We start from the raw sequence: 8,242 nt of genomic DNA on the forward strand, positions 1-8,242 counted from the left end.
ACAGTTTACTGATGAGTTTGCTGTCTATGGGGTTATTCTGCTAGACGCCGATTATTCCAAATCGAGTGGTTTGGCAAAAAGTAGTGCCAAAAAAGCACCTGTAACAACATCTAAAGTCATTGGATTCCAGTACCTGTTCAGGACACACAAATTACCGAACTGCAGCAATGAGGAAACCCACTCTGACACTAGAGAGAGTCCCGAAGTGGCCCACTGCAAGTCACAAATGTTCTGTCCATAGTCAGAGTTATTCACAGGGCACTGTAAGTCTCCAGAACAACTTGGGCAGAGGGTCTGGCAAGGGGGGAACTGAGGAAAAGCTGACTTCATATCACAGAACGTACAAAATATCTGAACCCAAGTCAGTGATAACTGACCAGACTGAAACTGTCTGAATCCACATGTAAGTGGGAATGAAAAGCCAGCACTGTCCATCTGTGACAGGTGTGATAAAGGCAGAGCACCTTGAAGCTTCTAAAGAATAACTGGTGGCAGACAAGAGAAGAAAATACCAGAAAAGGAGGACCTGACAAAATTATCCAGTAACAGCATTCAGACCAAGAACCACAAGACACCTCCCACCAGAGGTTGCCCAAAGCCCCATCCAGCCTGGCCTTGAACACCTCCAGGGATGGAGCATCCACAGCTTCTCTGGGCAACCTGTGCCAGCACCTCACCACCCTCACAGTAAATAATTTCTTCCTAACATCTAATCTTTTTTAGTTTAAAATGTCCCAGTGCCTAGTAAACATTACTAGTAAAACTGTCAGGCACTGAGCCATCAAAGCAGATTTTGAGAATCCCACTCCTGAACTTCCATGCTTAAAAATCATAAAAATCTCCTCTGAGGAATCTTCTGTATATCTGAGTCTAAGAAATGAGTTTTGAAGTTTTGAAAACACATCTACTAATCATCATTCTTCAGTTGCTATAGATTGCAGAATCAAACGATAAAAAACTGATAGCACAAGCTATCGGTATTTGCAAATGTAGGGAGGAAAAAAAAAAAAACACATAATTGAGAAGTTCTTCCTCTCTGTAACATAGCAATTTGAGAGTTGTTATGAGATTTGAACTAAGTTCAACTGTTTTATAAGTGGGTTTACCATAATTGACTTACTGGACAAAAAACTAAAGCTATATTACACTGCACTTATGAGTACATAGCCAGGAAGAAAAGAAAGTCAAACTTCATGGTCCAGTGAAACGCCATTTCTGAGCATCTTCTTGTAAATGGGAAGCGTTCTGTGAATAATGGTGACTATGTAAAGAACATTTGTGACATATTAAAAATAATCACAGAGCATAAAGTGCTATAGGCATGAACTGGTAGTAGGCATTTTTCTGAAGCAAGACATTGATAGGACAGGGGAAATATGAAGTTGATCAAACAGTTTTTACACAAGCAAAAGATCATTTAAGCTTCATACTCAACAAAGCCTGAAGCTGATAAAAACTTTCCCAAATTTCAGGGTAATTTACTAAGCAGTGCTAAATATGCAGAATACAGCTCAGCATAAGATAGAAGCTGTAAATAGCTATGGTTGTGAAAAGACCTTGCCTTTAGTTTGCTCATTTGAATGTCCGTCCTTTTAACTCATTAATCTTTTGCTCAGTTTTACTATAATCTTGGGAAATACAATAGTTCAGAGATAAACAAGGGAGATGGGATTAGACATAAAATACCAAATTAAAAAAAATAAAAGCCAACTCCAAAATAAATGAGTAATAAATCAGACAAAGCAGAATGGTTTTATCGTATACTCAACCTTTGAGGAAATAATAAGTGCTATGCATTTGTTTGACAAATGTGTATTGTATTTAAAGTCATAAAAACAATTACAATGACATTTCCCTCCATCTGTATTGCACAGCTTACCGTGCTATTCATGATTAAACATTTTAAACTAACTTCCATAAACAAAACATCTTCTGTGAACGAGGACAAAAATCAGTTCAGTTTGTACGTGAAATAATTCTTAATACCAATTATCAGTTGCCATGGCAATAACAGATTCAAGAAGTATGTATTTCGCTTGTTTGGCATAGACAATCTGCTTCCCAGATAGAAGCACTGCAAAGAAAGTTAAATGTCTGTAGCAAGACAATACCAAGGTCAGATATTCATCCCACTGACATTTGCACATTGCCATTAAAGTTAAAAGTTAACACCATTAATTATGCTTCACTGCCTCCTTTTTTTCTTAAAGCAAATAATTGGGAAGTATTATTGTAGTGAAAATTCCTTTCATGGTAGTTACAGAGAAATATTTTGAAAGAATGTGATTTTCCTTGCAGTATTAGGTTAGTCACTGTCATTGTTAAACTATTTTTATTCATTCCAATAATATAGTTAAACTGTGAAACTTAAAACAAAACAAAAAAAAAAAAAAGCATCCATGGTGATTCAAACACAACTGTTCCAAAAGTGTCAGAAGCTGAAATATTTTTGTACAGATTTAATAGGTTCTTAATGAAAAGTATTTCTTGGCTGGAAATATAAGGTTACGTTCCATTTCACTACCAAGCTTTGAGTATGTAAATGCTGAGTCCTTCATTAACACAGGTGTTAGAAATATCCCATGTGTACAGATGTATCTGTAGTGAAGGCTTCTTGAACCCTTTTAAGGTTCAAGAAAAAAATACAAGAAATTTAGAAATACTGAAAAACATGTCAGCAGAAATGAGGTCCAGAGAGCAAAAAATCTTCCTTTAAATAGATTCATATCAACTGCTTGCATTCCAAAATACCAATTTATAGAAACAGTTTCCATGTCCTTGAAGCATACCAGTTACCCATAAACACTAGAACTGTACCACGAAACAATAACCTTATACAAAAACACAGCATCAAATTAGATAAGCATATCTAAATAATGAATCAAATAAAACAGAAGAGTTATATATTCTTCCGTGGGAAGAAACCAAGACTTTCTGTTGAGAAGAGCATGCTGCAACCAGTTCCCCAAATCAAGTGGTCAGAACCCTAGCAAACCCAGTGGCAAATATCTGTCATTATTTTAAACATAACCTAACCAGGTTAAACATGAAACAGCTATAAAAAGGCTGTAAAAGTATGCAATTACAGAGGCAGAGTCTATAGTGTAAGATAAAAATCACAAAAGAAATTTCCATATTCATCCATCAACAACAAAATCACTACCCAGAAACAGTTTAAATTGCAAATACAATGACCATTGTATATATCCATGTTCACTCTCCCTTGCCTAACAGCAGATTAAATGAAGCCTGCACATTTTAGAGGAGTAGATAGAAAGAAAACACTCAAGGGAACAACTGTGGGATTTTTTTGTGAGGCAGCAGAGCTGAAGGAGAATCTCATATTATCCATCAGAATTGCAGTCTACTATGCACAGACTGCCAGAAGCCACCAATCCATTCAACACAATCAACAAGTTTTTGACCTCTTTAATTGCTTCTCATACAAACAAGGGGTTTTGTGTGTGAAATCTCTCTAAGTTACTATTCCTCATTAATTTTACTACCTTGTCTTAAATCAGAGATCTGTGCTTTTGATGTGCTGGAAAATTATTCTTTTAGACAAACTATACTTGTCCCAGTCACCTAGATCCTCTCTGGTTTTACAGGTCATAAAAATCTGGAATCTCTTTTCAGTTCCTTAACTTCCCTTCAGTTTCTTTCCCTTCCCAGCTTTGCATGGCTAGTCCTCTAATACTGCACAAGATCTATTGTGGACGAAAATGTCTTTTTAAAATAAAAGCCATTGAACAGGCTAGGTAGAGGCAAGCATCCTTACCAGCTTCACAATGGAGCAAAAATTGAGCAGGCCACACCTGGTGTACTGCATTCAATTCTGGGCTCCCCAGTACAAGAGAGACATGGAAACACTTAAGGGATTCTAATAAAGGACGACGAAAATGGTTAAAGGACTGGAGCATCTCTCCTATGAGGAAAGTGTGAGAGAGCTGAGAGTCTTCTCAGCCTACAGAAGGCTCCTTGAGCCTTACCAATAGATATAAATACCTGAGGGGAAAGAAGACAGAGCCAGGCTCTATTCAGTGGTGTCCAATGCCAACCCAGGAGGCTGTGGGCACAAACTGGAACACAACGGGTTCTGTCTGAACATCAGGGAGCACTTCTGTACTGTCTGGGAGACCTGGCACAGGCCACCCAGAAAGGCTATGGATTCTCCTCCTTGAAGGTCTTCAGAAGCCACCTAGACGTGGCCATGGGCAGCCTGCTCTGGGTGGCCCTGCTTGAGCAGGGGTTGGACCTGATGGATCCAGAAGGGTCCTGCCAGCCTCAGCCATCCTGTGATACTGTGAAGCATGTTTAGTGGGCAGGAAATTCAGGCCTGTCAGTAGAAATGTAGAAGCAGAGACATGTCTTTCTAAACACATGCCTGGCAAAGATGTGTGACCAGGGATGCTAGAGAGCACATCTGCCCCAGAGAATAAATACTGCCTCAGCTGCTGCTGGTGCAATCTCTAACTCCTTCCAAATAAAGCACGTCACCCGACGTTCAAGAAGAGCTGAACACACTCACTGGCCTTTTCTCTCTATTGGCACAGCAAGTTGGGAAGACAGAAGAGGGAAGATCCACTGGGCCTCTGCTTTCAACAGCTCTCTCTGGGTGCTGACACCACAAATGGTAGTTGCAACAGGACTGGCTTAACCCCCCCATTTGGGAGACTTGGAGCTGCCTCATGGCTTGTGGAGGCATGAAAGGAAGGCACAAAATGCACACTGGAGGGCTCTATGCTTTGTATTGTGGAGAAACCCTCACTCTGGTTGTTTCTAGTCTGCCACAACAAGTTTTTGTTTTCCTTTCTTTTTTGTTCTTTATTTTATTTTGCAGCTTGAAATCAAAACAGTGGTATAAAGGCTGTGCATGCTATGCAAGACACTTTTTTGTGTTACTGGCTGCAAGATAGTAAGCCATCACTCCATGAGTGGTTTCAGGCAAAGGCAAGCTTCTGCAAATGGCAGCTGTCCGTCACCCTTCTAAGGCACAGTTTGCCAGCCCCAAAGTCATCACAGTACTCGGTATTGCCACCAGTGTACACATACTGTGCTCAGAGCTCTGCTCAGAAAGAAGGCAGAGCTTGGCCCTGGCAGTCCTAAGAGGAATTAACAGGTAGATAAGTGCCCAAGGTTTCTTTTGTAATGTAAATACAGACTTGGGAGTTGCAAAAGTTGAGTTTGACTTAACAGACCCTATAATGATTGATTGTGCGAAAGTATTTACCACCATATACTTCATTTAGTCATCATGAGTCAGATTCTACACATGCATATAAGCTCCCACAGTGCGTTTAACTGTAATTGCACACATTGCCACATTTTCCAAATGCCCAAGACTTCTATTATTACACTAGAAATAAAGATTACCTTTCCACCATTTCTTTTTGACCTCTGTCATGTGCTCATGCATCCTCTACTCTGGTGATGGGCTACCAATTCCACTGGCTCAGATTATATTCTGATTTTCTTCCCACCACACAAACTGTATGCTCAGCAGCACAGTTAGAAGTCCCATGCTTACAGCACATTACAGCTTGCTTGCTTTTCAGTAATATTGGACAAAAAAAAAGTACAAATATATTTGTTAGCCTCCACATCTCAATTATATGAAGAGACTCCAGAGCAATACCTGAAGCTTATTACAGCAGTAATGTGATTTTTGTTTTTAATTAATATAGAACTGGTGTGCTAGAACCTCATTTTCAGGAAAAATGAATAATTTCATATTAAATCATCTTTATTTCTAATTTTAATTGAATCATTCTTTTTTTTTAAAGAAGTATATAGATCTGTAATTGGAAATTAATTACATCTCTTTGTTTTTATTCAAGGTTTCCGTTTGAACAGCACGGAAATGATCAGTTGCAATGTCTAAGCTTAAGCATTCAATGAGCCGAACAAGGGAAGTTTGAGGAAGAACCTTTAGCACAGGCATGAAATTTCTGAGGTTGGAAGGACATGAAGAAGAGGAACAGTGAACTCCTTACTCCTACAGAAAATAAGTTTCCAAAAAGGAAGAATGGGTAATAAAGTGAGATAGGAGGAAATTAAGAAGAAACAGAAACAGCAAACTTTTTAGCAAAAAATAGAGGAAGAAAAGCAACCAGGTGCCCAAAACAGCAACAAAATTCTCACCCTATAATTGGCAAAGATTAAGTATAGTGGGAAAAAGAGAAAAAGAGAATGCAGAGCCTTTCACCTATCCAGTCCACATGATGACATGTTATTTTTTTCACTTGCCCTGGCAAAAGATTTTATTTTTATTTTTTTTTAATTTCCTACTTCTCCTTCATTTTTCCTTTTTATGGTCTAAACAAACGCAGTGTTTTCTGTCTTTCTGCATAAGTTATTATTTCTGCTCTCTTCTGCAGTGTCTCCAAGTAGCCCAAATATTTTTTAAAAGTGAAATGACTAAACTGCTTGCAACACAACTTCTTGGTTTTACCCTAGAAGACAGGATTAGTTCCTCCCCTAGAAATGATTCATACCTCTGACCTACCGGCTCTTGAAGAAAATGTAAAGGTGAGATTAGGTTCAGTATGTTCACTCCAGTACACAAACACTGGATCACTTTTGCTGAGCGTTATGTGGACAAATGCTTTTTGCATTTCTTTGTTGTAAGCCCTGCCTCTTGCCTTAGAGAGAGGGCGATGGAAAGAAAGGACAACCAAAGGGCATTCACAGGGAAAAGGAGGCTGAAACCTCCTCTTCTGTTGAACACTTTATCTCAAGACCCTGCCATGGCTTCTCTCAGAATGAATCATTAAAGCCAAAATTCAGTTCTGTAACCAGCTAAATGGTTTCCTCATATTATATGCTAAGTGTCAGTATTTCACAGAACCACAACTTTTTGTCTACTTGTTTAAGCCCTATGGTTCCTGACCAGTGCAGGTTTTGACACAAGCAGACAAAAACATTGTAATCCTGTAAATTTAATCCATTCTGCATTGTAATGAAGATTAATAACATTACATTTTAATCACAGCAAGGAAATGCATGTAAAATTAGAGTTTGAAAAAGAGAGGCTTAAAATGTTCTCATATTCTTATCACTGTTTAAAAACATGTATTATCAGGAGACTAGATCTCACTCCAGGTATCACCTTCAGTACCTTGCATGTGCAGTCTTCCAGGCAGCCAGATCAGACTCTTCACAGATCATTTAGCTTAGCTGCACAGTGGGATTGTACTCCCCAGCCATTTTTGTACAGCGCTTGAAATACAGAGATTAAAGCAAGTTGTATGATTACACTAAATAAAAAGATCTACCACAGCCCTAATGAAAAAGCAAAGACATGCCATTCTGAAGACCATGTTTCACATGCATACGCTTCTCTATGAAACTCTTCAACCTACACGTAAGGACTGACATTTAATCCTTACATACAGCACACACTGAAATGCAGAAGCTTGTATTCAAATCAATACTGCAGAATACATAGAAGCTGAGATAAAGTTCTGAATGATTAGAAGGGTTGTTAAGATACTGAGGCTAAGAAATAATTGATTTTTTTCATTCTTTCCAAAAGAAATTTCTAAATTATAAGGAAAAAAAAAAAAAGAAAAAAAAAAAAGAAAAAAGAAAAAAAAACAGCTTTTAATGAGTGCTACAAAGCATTTCATGGATATAGTAGCAAAACCAAGAAAACTGGAATTCATTTAATTCAGATTTTGAGCTACAATTTCTGTCCAATTATTGCAGAAAAATTAACGCTCTATACTGATACGAAATCAGGTTAATGGTAGCTTATGCCTTTTGTGCTAGAGGACATACAGACTGTTTCTGTACCTCTATTTTATATTCCCATTTTTCTGAGGAAACTTTGTATTTTCTCAATGCCTTATCACAGTAATAGTTGTCATTAACAGGGGAAAACAAAAGTAGCAGCTATGAAAAATGTATTTTTGCTATCATTTGGGTGGTTTGAATTCGGTGTAATTCTTCAAACACAGCAATGTTATAGAATTTTTGATCATCTCTTGCAGGATTTTACAAATTGTAACTTGTATGAAAACATCAAGGGAGATCTTCGTCTGCATGGTTCTACTGAGGCTCAAGGACCTGTGCTCATTACTCCAGGTAATGCATAATGACTATAAAGCATCTTCTTATGCATGCCAGGTAGAAATATTTACAAGTGATGAGCTCAGTGATTTCAGCACAAGAAAAAAAGTAGCTAAACCAGATCCAATCTGAAAAGTAAATCATTAACACAAGCCCTTTCTGCAGGTGAACA

Source organism: Anser cygnoides, chromosome 4 (assembly GCF_040182565.1).
Source record: "Anser cygnoides isolate HZ-2024a breed goose chromosome 4, Taihu_goose_T2T_genome, whole genome shotgun sequence".
NCBI lineage: Eukaryota > Metazoa > Chordata > Aves > Anseriformes > Anatidae > Anser > Anser cygnoides.